At 55.5% G+C, this 20954-nt stretch overlaps 1 protein-coding gene across 7 annotated transcripts in view; it reads right to left on the bottom strand.

The window, feature by feature from the left end:
• CASZ1 (castor zinc finger 1) overlaps nucleotides 1-20954 on the bottom strand; it is a 141631-nt gene that overhangs the window by 103300 nt on the left and 17377 nt on the right. For all 7 annotated transcript variants that reach the window (XM_081307764.1, XM_081307759.1, XM_081307753.1 and 4 more), the window contains one exon: nucleotides 6534-6681. The gene's annotated coding sequence lies outside the window, so the exon portion shown is untranslated. The remainder of the gene's footprint in view (nucleotides 1-6533; nucleotides 6682-20954) is intronic.

Below are 20954 nucleotides of genomic sequence, written 5' to 3'. Positions count from 1 at the left end.
ACCTCCATGTCCCTGAGGAGCATGGGGCTCATTTGCTGGGGCTTGGTGGAGCTCAGCTCCGAGGCTAATCCCCTGGGTGGCTCCTGTCAGATTATTAATTAGCTAAAGCGGATCGGTCCTGAAACAACATGCGCTTGGACTTCAGATAAAGCAGGCCAAGGAAACCAGGCGGGGGGCTGCTTAAAGTGACAAGACCCTGATGGTGAACTGCTCCCAGGGAGGAGGCTGAGGCTGGGGCTGAGTGAGTTCCAGATCCACCCCCCAGCACCCTCTGGCCCATCCCAGGTGAAATGTTGCTAGAGTGCCTCCAAGGGGTATGTGTGTGTGGGGAGAGGGACTCTGCACATCGGGGACCATGAGAGGAGGGCCAGTGACAATAGGGTCTTGTTTTTTAATAAAGAGCTTGTGCCTAATCAGATCATGTCAGTCAGAGCTCTTCAAAAAGCATGTCGTTTTACTCCGGGTAACAGCCAGAGTTCTCACGATGGCCTGCAAGGCTTGTAGGATCTGTGGACCGCACCCCCCTGCCCCAGCCTTGATCTCCAGGTCACTCCTTCCCAGCCACCCTGGCCTCCCTGCTGTCTGCCTGCCTCTGGGGCCTCGCAGCTGCTGTTCCCCTGGACAAGAACACTCTTCCTCCAGATTCCAACCAGGGTGACCACGCCCTCCCTTCTGTTTTGTCTCCACCCTAATGTTACCACCTTAGTGACCCTTTCCCCCAGCAGCCACATCTAAAATCAAGAACATCCACCTGTCCACCCTACCCCGTTCCATTCCCGGGAGCTGCTTTAATTTTCTCTTTAACACGTCGCCAATGAACACCTCCTTTCCTTCCTGATGCCCTGGACCGTTTGTTTCCCTCCCACCAGCATGTAAATTCCACGAGGGTGGGAATCCTCACCTCTCTATGTACTGTTGCACTTTCAGTGTCTAAATCATGGGTATGCAGTGGTGCTCAATGGCAACTGATTAATGAATGAAACCGGAGGTGAACGAGCAGAGGTTGGAGGTCAGGACTGGACCACCAGCTCCTCTGGTTCTGAGCCCATGTGGCTGAGCCCTGTCCACCCCAGGACCACTTCCTCTCCCCTGACCCTATCTGACCCACCCTTTCTGGTTTTGGCCCCTACACTAGGTGCCACACGTGCCCTGCTCCTAAGCATTTCCGCTCAGCTGCATTTCCAGGTTCTGGTCTTCTGAGGGGTCACCTCAGGGACCCACCTACATGCCATTCAGATCCCCTTCCCCAGCTGGAACTGCCCCGGGGAACAGCGCAGGGTGGTGACAAGCGGGAACATCAGGACGCACAGCTGCTTCCCCGGGCCCAACTCAGCGGCTGGTGAGCTCCTGGGCTTGGATTGTTTTGACTTGAGTCGGTGAAGCTGAAATACTGAGTCACAATGGCCCTAAACTTCATTACCAGCTCTTAACCCAGATTACTAAGGGAAAAAAAAAGTTGCTTTTAATTGCTTTTCTCGATTAGCATTTTTGGAAAAGGAACTAGTGTTTAATTACACCTCCTCTCCTCTCCCGCCCTGGCCACAGCGGTCTCAACCCCAGACTAGCAGAGCAAGGCTCAGGGTCGGACAAGCCTCCTGCTCCCGAGGGAGGTCAACCAAACCCAAGAGAAAACGTGGGCGGGGAGCAGAAGGTGAGGATCACTCCAAGGCCCCATGTGACAGAGAACAAGCAGCAAATGGCGTGGGGGGTGAGTGTGTGTCACCATCAAGGACCTGGGAGATGGGCTACAAGGGTCCCACTGGTGGCTCATGCCTTGGTCCAGCAACCTCTGGCTTAAGGACTCTCACCTGGATCAGGTCTGTTTCTCTGTAGATTCTGGAATGAAAGAGGCCAAGGGGACGCTGGTGGGACAGCAGGAGCCCGCAGGTCTACACAGGAAGGGGACGACGCGTGCCCAGCCCCCGGGGCTCCTCTGTTACTGGTATTTTTTTGCTGCAGGCACCCAGAGGCCTCAGGGACTGAGGCCGAGCATCTCCCCTGGTCCTTCAGGTGTCAGCGCTCCTAAAGCCATCGTTGTTCTGCTCGAGCCACCCTGGCACCAGACGAGACCCCCAGGAGCTCTACACAGGGCAGCTGCGGCCAGACCTGCCAGCCGGCGTCCCTCAGTCAGTGCCTGGGGTAGCAGGGGCTTCCAATTCTATAAGAAAAAACTGAAGGGCCAAGGGCGGGGCGCCTGTGCCATCAGACAGAATTCCTACCCAGATTAGAACCAGAATCATCAGTGGCTCTTTCCAAACCTTCTCCCAGTCACAACTCCTCGTGGGGCTGCACCACTGGAACCCACTCATGCTCCTGAGCTTCGCGTCACCCAGGGTGGTGGAGAACATGGCCCCACATCCCTCTCCGGAACCCACCTCTCTGCTTCCCCCACCGCAGCTGCGTGCTCTGGAGCTGCCAGCCTCACATCAGATCAAAGCCCCGGAGGATGGCATTAGAACTGTCCAGTCCAGTTAGGAGTGAAGGTCATGGATCTAGTGCAGACCATGGAGGCAGAAAGCAGAAAAGCCTCCCACGTGTGCACAGACGCACCCTCCCCCAGGGCCAGCAGGCACGCCCAGGAGGACTGGCTGGCGGCCCCCTCCAAGCCAAGCTGAGGCACCAGCTGTGGGCCTGGGACATCCCCGTCACCCCCTGCCAACCGCCACCAGCTTGGCCTTCTGCTCCCTCCCATCACTTCCCCGGAGGTCAGGTCTCCAGAGCTTCCTGGACGACTGAGCTGCTGTGTCACATATTGCTTCCCACTCGGGACACCCCTGATGCCCCCTGCGAGATGTAGCTGGCCTGCCCTTCCTGTCACGCCCCCTGGAGGTCAGGCCTCCAGAGCTTCCTGGAGGGCTGAGCTGGCCCATATGGCTGGGGGTGTGTTGCCAGCACGGGCAAGTGCACATGGGGCCCAGCAGCCGGTGGTGACAGCTTCACGCTTGTGCCAGCCAGGCCTTTGGCTTGCTACCGAATTACATGGCAGTACCCAGGGCTGCACAAAGCCTGTGGGGGTGGGGGGAGCCGGGGATCGCCTCGCTATCACAGCACCAGGCTGGGCTTGCCTCCTCCTGCCTGGTCCCTGCAGATGATGTCAGGACCTGGGGTAGTGGAGTCCACATCAGAGGCCCCAGAAAAAGTCACAGGGCCTGAGTTCAAGTCTGATGGGCCACCTAGGGCAATGCACAGCTTTCCACAAGGAAAAACCCCCGCCCTCCCCCCAAGAGGGCTGAGGCTGTAGCTCAGTGGCAGAGTGCTTGCCTAACATGTGTGAGGCACTGGGTTCAAGTCTCAGCACCACATAAAATAAAGAAAGAAAAATATTGTGCCATCGACGACCAAAATAAATAAATAAATAAATAAATAAAAGACCCCCAAGATATCTGCAGATGTGCAAGATCTGGCAGCTGAAATGGATCCCATGGACCTGACCAGGTCTTAGACAGTCCCATTTCTCAGCCTCAGAGCTGATCAACTGAGAGTCTATATGACCAGGCACGAAGGAAAAGGTTCAGGAGCTCAGAAGACAGACCACATGTAAAGCCCCACTGAGAGGAAACTACGGACGTCTGTGCCCAACCTCAGACCCAGCACAGGACCCCTGGAGCAAAAGCCCAAAGCTGGTGTCGTGCAGAGTTGTAGGGCTGAAAGCATCGCCAGCATGGAAGTCACAGCCTGCTCCAAGGCTGGCTGCTGGGGACGGACCAAGGGGCACCCAAGCCCTTCAGGACTTGCTTGGCCACCGGCTTGGTTCCAAGATGGCGCCCCTCCTCCAACCCACAAGGTGTTAACTGTCTAAGAGCCATGGGTCTCTTGGCACTGTCAGAAAGAAGACGAAGGCCACACCCCAGGGGCTCAGAACCCTCAATGCGTGCTGACCCCTCCTTCCCTCACCCCATTCAATCCACTGGTAAGTTCCACTAACTCTGCCTCTAGGCACACAGCTTCCATCCAGGCCCCTCACTCCTCCCGCCCCCTGGCCTCCTGGTTTCTTCCCTTGCCGCCATTCTGATGCATTCTTCCCAGGACACCCTCACACTTTTTTTTTCTGGGGACTGGGGACTGAACCCAGAGGCCCTTTACCACCAAGCCACACCCACAGCCCTTTTTATTTTATTCTTGATAAGTTTCCCAGGCTGGCCTCAAACCTGAGATCCTCCTGCCTCAGCCTCCTGAGTGGCTGGGATTACAGGAATGTGCCAGGGCATCTGGTTTCCAGCTGTCTTTAAAAAACAAAAAGCAACTCACTACCTCCTTCCTTAAGGAGCCCCTAGGGGACATCCTGTCACCCAAGAATAAAATCCCACCTTCTCCCCTGACACATTATGCCCTACACATCCAGGCCCTGCCCTGTCTACCTCCCGGCCACTTGGCCTTTCCTCCTGGACACTGAATGTAGTGAGTTCCTCCCTCCTTAGGACTTTTAAGCTACCTGTTCTCCCCTTCTGGAATATTCTCCTGCCTGCTCTTCAGATGGCTGTCCACTTCCTGTCCTTCATATCAGCTGTCACCTCAGAGGCCTCCTCTGTGCATCCTGCCTTAAGTGCCCCGGGCACATTCCATTCAGCACCAAGTCTTTGTTCAGTTTTGTGGGTGTGCTGGTTGTCACCTCTGCTACAGGAACTTGGTGAGAGCAGGGGTTTCTTGTCCACTTTGTCTATGGGGGAGAGAGTGGCAGACACCAGACCCTCTGTGACTGTAGGATAAATGTGACCAGATCTTGCAGAGAATAGCCAGAAATTGGGAGACGCTAAGCCAGGCCTGTGGACCAGACTGAGCCCAGTCTTGGCTCCCTCGCCCATGCTGTGGTGAGGCTGGATGCCTCTGAGACCAGGGGTCACCCTGCCACGAGAACCCCAGGCTGTGGCCAAGCCCGTCACTGGAAACAGACGGGTAAGTGAGGCGGCACTCGGCGACCACACTCCCTCTCGGAGCCCGCAGGGTTCCCAAGCTTCATTATCAAGCCCAAGACAGCCGATGCCAGGATGTGGGAGTCCCACCGGACCTGCTGGGCCCATACCCTGTGCCGGGTGCAAATCCCAGCTGGCACGGCCCCTGGGAGCCAACAGTGAGTGGAAACTTCAGAAAGGGAAAAACTAATGGGCATGTTTTGCCCAGAGAAAGAGGAAAACAAAAAGCCTGCCACCAAGAAGAGAAGAGGCGAACCTGTCCCCTCAGAGGGGCACTCTGGCAGCCTCTGGAGCAGGGCGCAGGGTGGGCTGGGAGCCAACCTGAGGCTCCCGCCTTCCCAACAGACATCCTCAGAGAGGGCAGAGATGGCAGGAAGAGCTCCGGGAGATGCCGAGGTAAGATGCTGGCACCGAATGCAAGCAAGACCTCGCAGCCACCAATCCCCCCACGTGGCCTTTTTCAGGTGACAACAGGACAACAGCAGCACACCTTAGGTACAGATGGACCGATTCCCGGAGCCCGATCACATCCTGGATGCCAGGAAGAAGAGTCCCAGCCACATGTCGCTCCACCCCAGCAACCAAAGGCCAAGTTTGCATCTGATTTGCAAACCCTGGGTTGTATTCAGGGTTCCTACTAGTCCCCAAGGAGGCCTGGCCTGAAACGAAGCAGGCCTGCAGCTTTGGGGACCTCCAGCAGGCATCCTGGTACCCATCATTGCAGTGCTTCCTCTCTGCAAGTTCAAAGTTCAGAGTGGCAGAGCCAGGAGGAGGGGCAGCACCCATCTGCCCATGGTGTCTGAGGGTGGCTGAGCCGGGGTGCTGACTCCAGCCTGGCACCCAGAAGAGGAGCATCCCCCAGCCAGCCTTGGCCTCTCGGGACAACATCCAGACCCTCCACCTCAGGCTCTACCATAAGTCCGTGTCTACTGGCTTTAGGTTCCCTCAGGATCCCAAGAGAATACTGAATAATCACCAATATTCAATGAGTCACCTGCCGTGTCAACCCCCACCCCAAGGACTGGCACATCTGCTACCTCAAGGTAAATATCTGACATTATAGCCCCAGACTCCCCAGGGCTGGCCTCAGGTAAGGGGCTATTTCCAAGCCTGGATCAAAGGCACCTTAGTTTTGCCTCTGAGAAGGGGCTGGAGCCACCCAAGAGAGCCCCGGTGGGTCTCCCCAGGCTGAGCCCAGAGCTCAGAGAAGCCTCTGCCCATACAGAAAGGTCCCTGAGATGAAGATCCAAGATGGCATCTGACAGGCGGAGGCCTCACCTGACACCCTGGCCCGCCCACGCCATACCATCCAGTGTCACCCACAGGACCACTGGGAGGACTCTTTAGGGTCAGTTACTCCAACTTGCTATGTTCCAGGTAAGAAAACGGAGATCCAGGGGGAGCTGGCAGTGAGCTGCAGGTGCCCGGCTCCTAGACCAGGGCCCTCTCCTCACCCTCATGTTCTTTCCACTTTCACCTGTGCTGCCTAAGCCACCACCACCCAGGCTGGAACCCACTGAGAAAGGGTGGCCTAGGGCCTACGCATTTCCCACCCTAAGGCGCAACCCCCAAACTGGCTGGCCCACTCTTCCCAGGGGCACTTTGGGAACCAAGAGCAGCTACCTTTGCATCCCAAGAGGCTGGGGTCTGAAGTCCATTCCAACACGCACCACCTGGGAGTTGAGGACCCCCCTGTGAAGGAGGGGTTGGTGGCCAGGGCAGCTGGAAGGGCCAATGGGATCTTTGTCTTCTGTCACCAAGGTCTGTGTGCCTACCAAAAAGAGAAAGGAAAACAGATTAGGCTACAATTGGTGCCCACAAACCTGCTGCCCATAGGCGAACAAAGGAGGCAAGGTTCCGACACCTCGGGTGGTAACAAGCCTCGGGTGGTAACAACGTGTGACTCCTGGGCCCTGCCTGCCAATCAGCAGGTGGCACTGCCACCGTGCATGCCACACTTGACCCGGTGACCAGTGTGCCCTTTGCACAATTATTAGCCAATTGCTATGCTAAGAATCAAACAGGGAGAGACAATACTAGGCCAATCAGGTGCCACTCTGGGAACAACAGAGGGGTCACACCTAAGGCTTGGTACCTGGGGTGAAAGGTCAGCCTGAGAATGAATCAAGCCAACACTGGAAACAGATGAGACCCATGCGACAGAACGGGCCCCTGAGCTCCCTAACCCTGCTGCCCTCCAGATTGCCCTGGGCCAGCTCCCGGCTGCCCCACAACCCCCAGCAGTCATGGGGTCTGCAAACCAGCATTAAGCAGGGCCTGGACAGCTGTGTGGGATGGTCAACTCGGTTTCTTCTGTCTCCCTTTCCCCGCTCCCCTCTGCTGCAGAGCTGGGTCATCTCATAAAAAAGAAAAGAGGGTGTGGGCAAACGCCCTGGAAGGAGGCGGCTGAGATTCATCTGTGATAGGTGCTGGGCCAAAAAAACAAAAAAAAAAGTGGCCAAAGAAAGTTGGTGCCCTGCTACCGGCAACCTTTGTGTCAATTTAAGCAAATATTGTGGTGTTTCCATGGTGATCCCTGTTTTGAATATCCACTACACTCACTTTTTAAAGGGCTTTTCCTGTTTGCGTTTCAACTTCAAACCTGTAAATATTTTCAGCCTTTTGAGAAAAAACGAGCCTGTGTGCGTGCAAACACAAACACACGCCTGAACCTGGCGCACAACTTCCCGAAGTGGTGGCCCAGCCTCCTGATGTAAGAGCAGGGTGCAGGGAATCCCGGGGCAACTCTGCCCACTCTCACCCCCACCCTACGTATGAAGCTGGCACTGAAATCCGGGTCCTTTCCTTCCTCCTCTCCTGGGGGACTGTGACATCTGCGACGGTCAACGGCAGTGTGCTCCCCAAGTGTGTGAGAGGGCCTGGCCCTGACTGCAGTGAGTGGCATGGAGTGGGCAGCTGCCTGGCAGGTTCTCCAACTTGGCCCAGCCCTCGGAGGCCCCAGGGGGCCTCCCTGGAGAGCTGAGTGCTCCTCTCCTGCCACCCAAGGCTGGGCCCCAGTGGAAGGGAGTGGGCTCGGCAGGCTTCGGCACAAGCTCCTCCCCTCTGGTGGGGCGATGCCACCCAGGCCAGCTCCCTGGGCCAAGTGTAGAGATGGAAGGTGACAGCAGTCCAGGGTGGACTGGCCTGGCTCCCACCCCACCCTCAGCACCACACAGGGTTAACGGCGGGTTTCCTGGTTTCCATGGAGTCCTGCCAGGCCCCTAATGTGAGTTTCGTGTGATTTGGGGGAAGTGGATTTCCTTTGTTTTCCAGTTTGGGAATATTTTTTTTCTTTAAAAAAGAGGAAAAAACACTTTAATGGGAACTTCAGGGCCACTGGGAGACTCAGTCCTCTGGGTTCTGACACTCCTCCTCCGGTTAGTCCAGAATCCCCCGAAGCCCCCGCAGCACACCCACGGATTGGGAGGAAGGGGTGCCTCGGACCACCTACGGCTGCTGCCCCCAGAATGCCTGCCTGCAGGGGTTCCACCCCAGGGTCCTCAGACTCCCCCGAAAGCCAGCGTCTGACATGGGGGGGTGATACTCCCAGCTCCCAGCTTTGCAGAAGGGACACGGTATTTCCCTAGAGAAAAGGTCAAGGGAAACACACTACCTCCCAACTTCTGGAAGGAGCTGGTGGACCAGAGTCTGACCCCACACCCAAGCTGCACTCCCAGTGTCTCACGCCTGGTTCTGAAGGGGGGTCTAGTGACAGGGTAAGAGGGGTCTCCAGACCCTAGGGAGCCTAGTCTGACCTCTTCCTGCCAACAGAGGAGCCTGAGGGGCAGAGGGAGCTTCAATCAAATAAAGGGTGTGGCCAGGCCTCTTCCTGCTCCTCCTCAGTCTTCCCCATTCCTGCCATCCCCCAGCCCAGCCAGGGTGTGGCCTTACTCTGGGACTGTCCTCAAACCAAGTGGCCTGACCCATTTACCAAACCAGGGCACAGGCCTTGGGGCCTTTCACGCACTGGGGTCCTCCCACGACGCAGGCCCCAGGGGCCACGGCAGCAGCACAAATCCCGGTCAGTAGGTAAGAGCCCAGAGTGTGGATCAGCCCCGGGGGGAAGGGGCGAGAAGCCAGATGCAGTTACAGAAATAACCCTGGGCCAAGGATCAGAGATGTGGGTCTGAGGCCCAGTTCTGCCACTTAACCCAGTGTGGGCCCTTCGCCGAGCCGGCTAATCTCCCAGGGCTCAGTTTCCTCACCAGTCACCCAGAAGGAGAAGGAAGGAAGGAAGGAAGGAGAGGAGGTCCCCCAGGTTGTGGGGAGACCTGGCAAAGGCTGAGAGGGGCGCTGCCACCACCTTCTCCTTCTACGCTTCAGGGAATCTAGCGCTCGAGAGGCCACGCGCCCCTCGCCTCTGCTCCTGGCACATCCGTAGTCCCTGCGTTTGAATCCATGCTGGATTGAAATAATTTGTTCATGGGTCTGTCTCGCCTTGGGTTCCTAACACCTCGAGGGCAGAGACCAGGTCTTAATTACCTTTGTGTCGGCACTTAGCAGAACAGCTGGCCCACAGTGGGTGGCCTAAGTGCTGGTGGAACTGAATGAGTCCCTGATCTCACGTCAGAATCAGAAGGGCCTAGTGTGGCTTCTCCCTCTTCCCCAACAGAAAGTTTCATGGGCAGTTTCCACTCTCCATTCTGTTGAGCTCCCTAGGCCCCAACCTGCAATTTGGCTTCTCTGCCTCCCTCATGATCCCTGTGAATTCATGACTTTCAGGCCTGAGGGGACCACTTGGCTACTTGATCCTCCTCCAATCAATTCCAAGAAGAACTGACTGAGCACCTACTATGTGCCTGGAAGCATGCTGGGAATAGAGAGCACTGGATGAGTGGCTCTCCCCTCTGCCAATCGGCCTGCATGAGAACTAATATAAACTAACAAGATGCCAAGCCCCGTGCCAGGTGCTCTACACGCATGATCCTGCCCAGTCTTTATAACACGAAGGCAGGAGCGATTACGGTCCCCAGGGAGAGATCAGGGATAGCAGGTACAGAGATACGGAGCAACTGGGCAAAGGTCACACCACTCAGGAGCTGAAGCCAGGCCTGGGCTTGGAGAATGCGGGCGAAACTCACCTGCTCCTCCTCCTTCTCTCCCCATGATCTTAGCACCCACTCCACCTGATGCCACTTCCCTTCCTGAATCTCAGTTCCCACAGCCTTGAACAGCTTTCCAGCAAGTCCCCCAGGGCCTCCAGAATGCGCTCAGTTGGACACCACAGCCAAAGACAAGGGCCGCGCTCAGCAGCTCTGGCTGGGCTGAACATGCGGACGGACAGGCCCAGGGCCGCATACCTGGTGTGCAGGCCAAACCCTGAGCCTGCCTGGGAAATGGGGTCTCAGCTGTGGGCATGCTCATCGCTACCTGTCATCTGATGGGATGGGGACGAAGAAGCCATCAGGAGAGGGCCACTCCAAGGAGGCTCTGGCGGGTAGGACAACTTTCATTTCATCTCTACAGACAAGGGGGCAGGCGGAAGGGTGTTTTGGCGGAGGGAGGCAGAAGTCTCTGCTGCCTGCCCACATCGGGACCTCCCACCACCAACACCTGCTTAAGAGACCCTGGGTTGAGGAGCAGGGCCACAGGAGCCCTTGACTTTCACCCGGCGAATGTGCACAGGTAGGGAGGCCCTGCCACCTCTTCAAAGGAGAGGAGACACCAGGAGATGGCGGGGAAAGATCTACATTCGTGAGGACAGACAGCAGAAGATCAGCTGGGGTGGGGAAGGGACGGCGCTAATGAGCAGATTTCACAAACCACCCAGAGTGAAAACAAAAACACAGACGTGTGCGTTGCCCAACTTCGGGGCCGTATGGAAAAGGAGGAAAAAAAAACAATAAAAAAATCCACATCTTAATACAAAAATCCTACACGATGTGTTGCGGCATGAAAATGTTTTTCACCGCATTTTTCAACTGTGATCTCACACAGCCTACGACGGGTACGCCCAGCGCAGGAGGCACCCAATGATACACATGGCAAACACACACGCTCCACCAAAACAAGGACAGGCCACGTTCCCATCGGCCCAGACTGGCACCTCACGGCTTCCGGCGGCCTCTGGAGATGGCTGCATGACTCCAGGAAGGGCCCCCTTAGAAGGGGAGATAGACGGTGCCCAGGGAAGGCACCAGAACCCTGCAGGAATGACTCCCAGCCAGCTGGTGCCGTGGCCTTTCCGCACCCTGGGTGCTGTCATGCTGCCCAGGGGGGACAGGGAGGGGACCCGCAGCCCAGGGGCCCTTCCTAAGTATCACTGGCCCCACAGTAACTATCTGTCTCCATTTTGTTCCACCCCCACCCGCCTTTTAATTGTTGGATGAGTTTACAGAGCCATGTGCCAAAAACAATCAACTCCAGGGAGCAGAGTTAGACAAAAAAGGGCGTGTCGCCAGAGGGAGACGGGTATCCATGGAAACCACCACCTTCACAGAGCCTAGGTGAAGCCGGGGTGAGGTGGACAGTGCAGGGTGGGGGCCACACTCCACCCAGAACAGGGCCCTGGAAAAGGTTGGGACTGCTGAGCAGCTGACCACCTGGAGGGCGGGGCTGCCTGAATGTGCCCCCCCTGCGCCTGCACACCCACACACACAGGAACACACACACTCACACATGTATGCACATCTGCCACCCTCCAGATCCCTGATCGGCACGCCCAGGGCGTGAAGGGTAGGAACCCGGGCTCCGCCACTCCTCAGCTGGGTGACCCTGGGTGAGTTCCTGTAGCCTGTCTGTACCTCAGTTTCCCCATCAGCAAAATGGAGACGTGATTGCTCCTCCTGAGTACAGTCGTGAGGATTAAATGATTTATTACATGTAACATGCTGAGAAAAGTACCTAGCACATCGTACATGCCATAAAGCATTTGATAAACCCAATAAATCAAAAAGCCTAAATGAAGTAGGGGGAGGTTTCTAGATTCTGCCATAAGAGAGGAGGAAAATAATAACCATTCATGTTTATTAAGCACTGTGTACTCAGGATTTTAATACATCAGTACATATAATCATCACAAGAACTCAATGAGGTAGATGATTATCTCAACTGGAGAGTTGAGAAACAAAGATTCAGAGAGGGACACGTCCCACCCAAGGTCACACGCTGGGAAGTGATTTGAACTCAGAACCTTCTGACACCTAATTGCCACACTGCCTGGCAAGGGGAGGAGAAATAAGAGGGGTGTAGAGCAAGGCAGGAGGGTGGGCTTTTGGGGGGCTCTTTCCAACTGGATGCACAGCTGTGAACCCCACCTTGCTCTTCCCAAGATGACGAAGGAAACTAGGAATCCTCCGTGACGTGACTGCAGGAACTGGGAAAAGATGAGGTGGCTAATGGGCTCAGGCGTTCCTACCCAGGTCCTGACCCTAGGAGACCAATGCTGCCTTCCGAACCTTCCCTCCGCCCAAGCAGCACCTCCAGATTAGGTTGTCCTTGGAGGGAAAACAGCAGGACTTGGGGGCCCAGCTCCCAGAAATGGAGCCTCAAAGCCTGGGAAAGATTTAGGTCAGAGCCTTGTAAACAGCCCGATTTTCCACCTTCCCAGAGCCAGGCAGGTCCCTGGAGGGGCCAGAACACAGTAAGGAGAGTATAGGGGAGCACAGGCCTCCCCAATTGCAGAGCCAGACAGGGAGGCCTGGACGCCCAGAGCCACAGCCTGCTGGCCCTGGGAGGTTCTGTCCTCACCCTGTTCCAAGACCAGGTTTGGTGGCTCAGCCCTTTCTGCCATCGACCACCAAAACTCATTCAGATATTTCCTCTCTCACTTGCTTTTTAAAAAAAATTTAATGTTCTCTATAATTCATCCGTCCCAGAAGATAATCGATAGAGCCCGTAATGAAAATCTGAGCCATATTTTATGATCCGCTGCGAGCAGAAAGGGCCACATCAGCAGGTCCGGTTTCGGCTCTCCCTATCTGTCTTGCCCACTGCCCCGGGGATTACTTCCCCTGCCGACCCTGCCCAAAGCCCTCCACCCAGCGCTCTGCCCTTGGCCACACTGGGAGGACCATGACCCCAGCATCACCCCAATGCTCATTCGGCCAACCCAGACACAGGATGGTCGCAGCCACTGCACGATCTTCCTAGGGTGGCTCTCCAACCTGGGATCTCCCGACACTCCCACCCTGGAATCTCACAACCATCTTCAGTCAAGGTGCTTCTGGAAGGCTGAAGATCCTTCTAGGTTGGGGAGGACTGCACAGGCCTTGGGGAACAAGGCCAGCAGCCCCCCCAAGGTGGCATCCCCCATCAAGAAAGGCTGCCTTACTCCTGGGGGTACTCTGGGGGCTCTGGGTATGGCTTGGACCCTCTGGAAAGTAGACGGTGGGTAATTATGGCTCATTTTTACTACCTCAAGCAAGTCCCTCCTCTCCCTGGTCTCTGGCCCTGTGAGGTGACAAGGTCTAGGGGAGGCATGGGGTGCCAAGGGGAGCAGCCCCTCCAGCCCTCCCAGGAAGGGGAGAAGAGTGCCCCGCCCTTGCCCTGGCATCTCTGCTGGGAGCCAATCAGCAGGAGAGGTCTGCTTCTCCCAGAATCCCTCAGTGCCTAGCACCAATCAGAGAGCAGCACAATGCAAGTGAGGAAGGGAGGACCCAGCACAGCCAATCAGAGCCCAGAGGATGTTCAAAGACCAGACCAGGAAGAGTGGATGGGGCCCCATCGTGGACCACGACACAGCTATTAAGAGATGCTTTAAAAGATGAGGAAGTAGCTCAGCAGTAGAGCCCTTGCCCTGATCCCCAGCTCCGCAAAAAAATCATAACAACAAATTTTTAAAAAGAGGCATTTTTTTAAAAAGGAGGAAATGGTCCAGTGGAAAACCTCAGATGGTTATGTCATTCAGATAGCTGCCCAGTAGAATTTCTGGTGCTGTTGAGATCAGCAGCCACTGGCCACATGTGGCTACTGAGCGCTTGGAATGTGGTGAATGTGACAGGCACAGAATTTTTAATTTTATTTAATTTTAATTAATTTAAGTTTAAATAGCCACATGTGGCCAGAGGCTAACTGTACTGGACATCACAGGTTGAGATAAATAATCTCATCCATGTAAAATTTTTTTCTTAATGAAAAATTAAAAAGCCTCTTATCCCAAGGCAGTGGGGATAACCATTATTAACTATTGTAACAGAAATAGCTGATATTTAAGTGTGCCGTGTGCCCGTGTTAAATATTTTATGTGGATGATCCCACAATCCTCAGCAGCTGACGAGGTGTGTATTATCATCACTCCCAACTTATAGATGAGGAGACTGAGGCTCAGAAAATTGCTAAGTAATTTGCTGAGAGTCACACTGCTGGGTGGCAGATCTGGGGCTTAAACCAAATCTTTCCATCTCCCTGACTCATACTTTCAATTACTACATTACCCACTTTTTAATTATTTTTTATACTTTTTTTGTATTTTCCAATTAGCCACAAGCATAAATTACAATTAGGGAGAAAATGTAATTTTTAGAGACCCTGAAACAGGGCCTTTCCTTTTTCCCCAAGAGCAGAGCACGTCAGGAGGTTCCTGGGGCCCTGGCCAACTGGGCCCTTGGCTGGTACATGGAAGAAGGAGCCAGCATTGTGGTTCCCTCTGTACCACAAGCTCCTGCTGCCCTGTGCCCCATGCCCAGGAGACCTAGAGTCCCCACCGATGCCGGGCCCAAGTGTCCCCAGCAGCCAGGCTGCCATGGGATCCAGCTTCCTCCCCGCCCCACCCTGAGTCAGTTCCTGACAGGTTTCTCGGCGGTTTTGCAATCTCGCCTGGGTCTACATCTTAAAGGTAGCAGGCCACGGTTTGTCTGCCAGCATCAGCACACATCTCCCCTGCCCTGGACCACCCTCTCCACCACCTTCTGGAAGAGCCTGTGCTTCCACAGCTGTCAGGAACACAGGGCCAGCAGCCACCAGGCCTGGGCCACCTCCCTGCTGTGGCATGAGCATGGGGGCTCTTGTTGTGTCCAGGAGGGACAGTCATGGTTCCCCAATCCTTCCCCTCTGGGACTGGCCCCTGGGCCGAGAGCAACGGGGACAAAGAAGTTCCCCTTCAAAGGTCCCAGTTCTGAGCCCAGCTAGAAATGAAGTCAGAAAGACATACAACTCTGTCTTGGTGTTTTCCATAGCACCAATTTGGGGCAGGGGCCAGGGCGCCACTGCCCCCTGATCTGGCTTGTTTCAGCTTCCCTTCCCTGAGACACGGCGGAGTGCTCTGGCTTCGGTGGTGCCGTGGGGGGTGCAGGCAGGAGGATAATGTCCTTACTTGGAAGTTTTTTGGTTATTATCATCCTGGATTGTTGGTTCCCTGCTGTCTGCAGTTCTCTGTCACTTCCAATCTACCTTAAGTTCCCCTTGGATATTTATATATTTATTTTTTGGGTTGGTTTCAGGTGCTTCTAGTTTATCAAACAATCAGCCCTGTGAGGTACGCTGGGTGTTTCCAGAAATTACATCACAAAAAATCATGCAATTAAAGTGTAAGGGAAAAAAAAACATAGCTGTTGCTTAATTTCGTATTTTAATTAGCGACTTATTGTAAACGTAGACTTTTAAAATGGAGGCGCCTAAGCAAAGCCAGTAAACAAGTTTTTCTAATGAATTCATTTCACCTCTTTCCTCCTCCTCCTCCCTCTCTTCATCCCCCTCCTCCCCGTCCTCACCAGCCCAACTATCACTCTCAAGATTTTTTCCTATCCCCCATTTTATCCTACTTTTTGATCATTTCTCAGCACATATTAGAAAAAGAAGAGCCAGACCCCAAATAAAATTAGAAACCGCAGTGCCCAGCCTGCAGCCTTCATGGAGAGGGTGATGCCACAGCACCCTGCACCCCTTCCCCCCGGCCGAGCCCTCCAGAGCGCCTGTAGTGCAGTTTCAGAGAGGGACGGAAAGGCCCAGAACAGTGTTGGCTGCAGAGGCCACCTGGGAGGGTGGGGCCATGTGCCACCTGGAATCTAGCAAGAACAGGTGAGGAGACCTGGAAAGAGGGAGCTCTGCTGTGAAGCCAAGAGCCCTCTGGTTGCCTGGAGGGAGAAGGGAGCAGTGGGCAGAGAAAGAAGAGGCGGTCTACCGCCAGGGAGAGAGACAAGGGGACTACGAGGGTCTGTCCAGGTCACGTGGTAGCTGGGAGAAGGGACACAACAACTGGAACCAGGCAGTCCCCCCACCATTGGTCAGGTCCCTGCCTTGCAAAGTCCTGCTCCTTCCCTCCCAGAGATTCCCCAGCACGGGAAACGAGCGAGCTTACGGGCCTCTCACAGCCTGGTTCCTAGGAGAGGGGATTAAGGATATGGCAGAGCCTCCCTCTGCCCTCTGGACAGTCCTGCCATCCTAGGTGGACAGACAAGTCCCGGGGTGTCCCACAGAAAGGAAGATGGTGGGAGCTACCTCTGCTCCACATCAAGAATGGCGATCACTGGGCCCAGGCGCCTGGCACACTCCTATAGTCCCAGCAGCTTGGGAGGCTGAGGCAGGAGGATCGCACATTCAAGGACAGCCAGGGCCATTTAGCAAGACCTGGTTTCAAAATAAAATATAAAAGGGGTTGGGGACGTGGCTGTTAGGAGAGCACTTGCTGAGCAGGTGTGAGGCCCGGGTTTCATCCTTAGCAAGGCAAAATAAGAAAAGAAAAAGAGTGGAGGAGGCTCACCTGAGCCCTCCCGTCACGCCAGTGGCTCCCTCTGGATCTTTGGGTATGAAGAATGCAAGGGACGATTCTAGAACCCAGGCAGGGCTGTCAGCCTGCATACGCCCTTCCAGACCCTCCTCAAACTGGATTCCCCTGGCCTCTGATAGTAAGCCCCATCTTCAACAGGCACCCCCAATTTTAGAAGGTGGCCTCAGACCCATACTGGTGAGGGCATGGGGGGCTCAAGAAGGTTCTAGAATACTGGATGGCAGAATCCTGGCCCTGTCTTGCTAAGATTCCCAAAGAAAGGAAGGAAGGAAAAACCAAAGAGAGGAAGGGGCTGGACACCCATGTCATCGTGCCCCGGTGGGGACCCAGTCCCAGCCCCATGACAGTTCCTGCCGGGTTCAGCTTCAATGGGAAGGGAACGCTCCCATCAAACACAGGCTGGGCAGGGATGCGGGCACTGAGATTAGGAATTTGGAAAACCATCTGAGGAACCCGGCCCTGGGAAGACAGCAACAGGATTTAATACCTTATCCTGGCTGTCTGGTAAACACCCTGAACCGTGCCCGCACTCCGACAGGCAGCTTCGGATCCTCAGGTGTGCCGGCGATCGGGCAGGTAGAGACAGCCGTGGGCAGAGACAGGAAGGGAGGGAATGGGGCTGGGGGAGGGGTGGGGGCGGGGCCGGCCTGGGAGGAGAGGATGGGTGGCAGCCAAGCCAGACAGTCAGTGAGACAGCTGACAGGTGCAGGGAAGCGGGGCAGGAGACGGAAGGTGAGCTGGGGGTTCAGAGCACGCAGGGATGCCGGCACCCCCCGGGGGGCTGAGCGAAATGGAGCGCAAAAGACCACAGGGTTCTGGCCTCCCTTTCTTCCAACTGAAGGGACCACTGGGGAAGTGCTGGGCACCAGATGACAGGCCCCCCAGACCACCCAGGACAAGGCAGCAGAGACGGGTCCTGCTTCCAGGGTGTGCTGTGGCCAGGCAGGACAGCCAAGGAAAGAGGTGCCCAGGGGTCCATTGCCCATGGTAGACCACCGTGGCTGACCCAGCCTCAAAGTTGAGCTAAAAGCTGGCAGGTGCTGTGCCAGGCTGGGCACTCCGGGTGCCACCTGCACCACCAGGCCCAGCAGGGCGCCCGCTAATCCTCTTTTCCCATTTCCGTCTGCTCCTTGGGTAATTACAGTTGTGGGCTGAAAGGCACTTGGAGTGGAACCCCCTGCCCGATGCCTCTCTAAATCCCTGGGCACACAGCGGTGCCTCTCCCCCTCTTGGAGAACTGGAAAGCATGCCCAGTGCTAAATGACGGGCCTGCCTCATTTAAATGTCCTCCTCTCTCCCTCCTTTCGGCAACACTCTCGAGCCTGCCCTCGCCTTGGCCGCCTCCCTCTCTGCCCCTCAGCTACCAGCCCAGAGCCACGAGGGCCTCCTGGGTGCTCAGAAGTGGAAGAGAGGAGGTTCAAGGCCTGTTTCCTGACCTTGACTGCTGCACACCTCACCTCATGACCCCAAGGAATCCCACCCCCAGCCCCTTGTTCCAGAAGGACCCCAAAGAAGCCTGGCTGGAGAATTTTCCTGCTCTTCCACCAACCACATGGAGTGCTGGGCCTGCTGCCACAGACAGGCCTGACCCTCAGGGGTGACCTCTGACCTGAGTCAACGCAGGCCCCCTCAGCTCCAGATGTGGCTCCCTAGGCCTAGAGGAGCCACGGAAAGAGGCTGGGAGCCTGTGCCCACCTCCTCTGCCCCAGGACCAAGTTCCCTGCAAGCCACCAGCCAAGTCCTAACACCCAAGCTCTCACTCGGCCACCAAGGGCATGCACAGGGTTTGTGCAGCGGCTGCGGGGGCTGTGACACACAAAACACACCCCACCAAGGGAGACAGAACACACTAGAGAAGCCCCACAAGACCTGGGGTTGGAACTAGGAACCAGCACCCCGGGATCACTGTTCCCCCCAACCCGGGCAGGCAGCCAGCAAACCCTGGGCGATACAAGCTGCCGACTCCACCAGACATTAGAACACTTGTTGGGCTCCCTACTCTTGGGAAGCGGGTCCCCTCAATGCATCCCTTTGGGCCATTGCTGCCGATAATTTTTTAGAGATAAACAAACCGGTTTGGATAAAACAAGATCCAACCTGAATTCTTTACCCCAAACTCAAAAGGAACCTCTGCCATCACCCCTTCCCTTCCTTCTCCACCCACATCCTTCGCTGTCTGCTTCCCTGATTCAGACCACTTGGTCTTTCTTTTTTAATTCTGTCATCTGGCCTTTCGGTTCATGGACACCATTGGGCTGGGGACCGGCCATTCTTTTTCGGCCTCATTTTTGAAGGGATGCTGGCTTCCTCAGAAAGAGCCCTGGGGCTGGGGATGTGGCTCAAGCGGTAGCGCGCTCGCCTAGCGTGCGTGCGGCCCAAGGTTCGATCCTCAGCACCACATATAAACGAAGATGTTGTGTCCGCCAGGAACTAAGAAAAAATAAATAAATATTAAAATTCTCTCTCTGTCCCCCTCTCTCTCTCACTCTCTTAAAAAAAAAAAAAAAGAAAAAAGAAAGAGCCCTGGCCTGGGTCTTTCCCCTGGTTCCTTTTAGGCTCAGGGTCCTTCCTCCAGACTCTGATGGCTTCTCCTCAGTCTGCAGCCCCTTTTGATGGATGGGTGTGTCCTGGACAAGTGGCCCACTTGCCCCTGGGGGACACAAAGGAGAGAGGTTGCTCAGTTCCCTTGGGGGTTCCCCAGGTTAACCAAGGCCCAATGTCAGGACAAGAAGGAGACCAAAGGGCCGAGGGCAAAGATGAAACCCCGGGTGGCTCCATGTGTGACGTTCCCATCCACAGCCAGTCACTCACGCCTGACACCCTCACCCACTGGACAGTTCCACCCAGCCAGGCCCCTGAGTGGCCTCAGCCTCTCCGTGGAGCCCTCTCTACATTTTGTCCTGAGCCAGTCTGCCACCCCTGCCAGGGTTCCCGCCTCCCAAGTCCCCATCAGTGGGGTCTGCTCAGTCCCTGTAGCTAATTTACACCCGTCAGGGTTTAAAATAGCAGAGGCATAAATGAAAAGTCCAATTTCTTCAAATTTGCATTGTAAAACCATCCTTCAACTTCCTTGAAATAAATTTTACTATTTTATTAGTGCAAACAAAATGGTAATAAAACACTAATACAGCGTCTTGTATCCAGGGGAAGAGCTAAAATTAACATAGAGCGAGCAGTGTTTGCTATTACATTCAATTACCTTTTTACTTGAGATTTACATTCTCATCCCCTTAATCTCCATAGTAGTGGCTTCAGAATCATTCCTCCCAGCCTCTGCCCTTCCGGAGCCCCCACAGCTGGAAGCCAGGCCTCCCACCCAGATGGCGCTCACCCTGGGCATGGAGCCTGCCCCTTCTCCACAGCTGCCTCCTGTCATAGGGTACCACTCCTCTCCCCTGCTCGTAATTTTCTCACGTCCTGGCCTCTCGGTACAAGGCAAGTTCAAACCAAAGGGCTCTGACCCGAGGCACAAGCAGACACACAGTTATCAATAAGCAGGTGCACGGGGCACAGGCCGGGGCCTTCCTGCAGAGGTTCTGCCTGGTACTAGAGAGGGGCGGGAGCTCCTGGGAGCCCTGGGGAACTGGCATCTCTGGTTTGACAGGTTGTGGGAGAGGGTTTGCTGCATGGCACAGCTGGGGACTCTGGATGGTGGCAGAAAGCTCCAGGCGTCCTGAAGTGGGAAGAGATGAGGAACCTCCGGGTCCAGCCCTCCAGCTCCATGTAGACAAAGCCCAGGTCTTGGGACATGGCTGCTTGTCAGTGGCAGAGGTGGGGCTGGAAACCTCTTGCCAATCTCTCTGTCCAGGGCTCTTTCCTCAATAGAAAGCAGAGGAGCAGTCACCCTGAGCCACAGTCACAAAATCTGATGCCCCAAGAGGGTTTGTTTGTCTACCCTAAGAGTGGAAAAGCCAGGCACAGTGGCACACCTGTAATCGGTGACCTGGGAGGCAGAGGCAGGAGGATCACAAGTTGGAGGCCAGTCTCAGCAACTTAGTGAGCCCCTCTCTCAAAATAAAATAAAAAGAGCTGGGGATGTGGGTCAGTGATGGAGCACCCCTGGGTTCAGCCTCAGTAGCAAAAAGAGAAAGTAGAAGGAAGCACAGCTCTGCGCTGGGACCCGGCTGGCCTCACTCGAGCCATGGGGGAGAGGAGCATGTTTCCCAGAAGCCCACAGGCTTGGTCCTGCTTCCAAATGTGTCACAGACTAGCTGGGGGACGTTGGCTCAGGAGCCTCCCCTCTCCTGGCCTCAGTTTGTCCTACACCAAGGTCTGTAATCCATAACTGGCCTCTTTGAGGGAAGGTCATGAGGGAACCATTCCTGAGCCAGGGGGTTGGGATCCTTATCGGGGCCACAGTGTGAGCATCTGGGTCCAGG

Source organism: Spermophilus citellus (assembly GCF_964194105.1).
Source record: "Spermophilus citellus genome assembly, chromosome: 9".
Lineage (NCBI taxonomy): Eukaryota > Metazoa > Chordata > Mammalia > Rodentia > Sciuridae > Spermophilus > Spermophilus citellus.
Note: the sequence above shows the minus strand (reverse complement) of the source record. Positions and strands in the feature narration are given on the sequence as shown.